We start from the raw sequence: 1,009 nt of genomic DNA on the forward strand, positions 1-1,009 counted from the left end.
TATATATATATAATTTAAGGAGAAGCCATATTTATATACACCAAATTATCAGTATACAACGGATTTGATTATGTACTTTTTTTTTATTTTAAGACTATTAAAGCTTATTTACACATTTTTATTACATGAGATATATAATATTTTCCTTTTTTTAATTAATATATATTGAAAAATTTAGTAAATTATCTAAAAATATATTGTATAGAGAAAAAAACAACATTTCTAGATAAATTATAGTTTAGCTAATATATATGATTTTTAAAATTACATCCGTTAAAAAGTAAAGTTTCATTGACGTGAGTGCAATTTATGTAAATTACTTTTATCTGACCAAGGTACAAGAAAAACTTATCTTTTAAACTCTGAAGCACGAACTTAATCTATGTCAAGGAAACTTTTTACCTTATAATTGATCCCTTCATTCAGTGTAAGCTTTTGCTGACTGGAGTACAATGTTAATAAAAGTAACGCTACTGACTCGTAATATTCTTGATTACGCTCTAATATTGACAAGGAAATTCAAGGATCGAAACAATAGTCGGCCCGAGCAATATCACGCTTCTACTATAAAGAGTGTGTCTTGTTACAAAGGAGGAATCTGAATCCAGGCTTAACCAGGACGGTTTTCGTGATACGGGCTAATAGAAGCTCCACTTAGAGAGGGTGAGTTTATGCCTATCTACTAGTAACACTCTGATTTCTCCAGAACACTGTCTTTGGCATACTTCCATGAAACATTGCATAGATTATACTTAACACACACACACACCCTTTGCCTTTCCCGCAATTCTGTTACATAAACGGTCATATTTCTCCTCACTTAAACTGTGTAATTTTAAGCAGATCGTCTATGTGAGAGACAGGCACAAATGCACGATATAAATAACAGATAGCAGATTGTTAAATAATAAATCCAACGGTATTCAACAATAATTATTCTGTAATTAATTATTATATAAAATAAATTTGTATTTTATATTAATAAATTATATTAATATATTAATAATTA

This window comes from Formica exsecta, unplaced genomic scaffold (genome assembly GCF_003651465.1).
Source record: "Formica exsecta isolate Colony F162 unplaced genomic scaffold, ASM365146v1 scaffold265, whole genome shotgun sequence".
In the NCBI taxonomy this organism is placed as follows: domain Eukaryota; kingdom Metazoa; phylum Arthropoda; class Insecta; order Hymenoptera; family Formicidae; genus Formica; species Formica exsecta.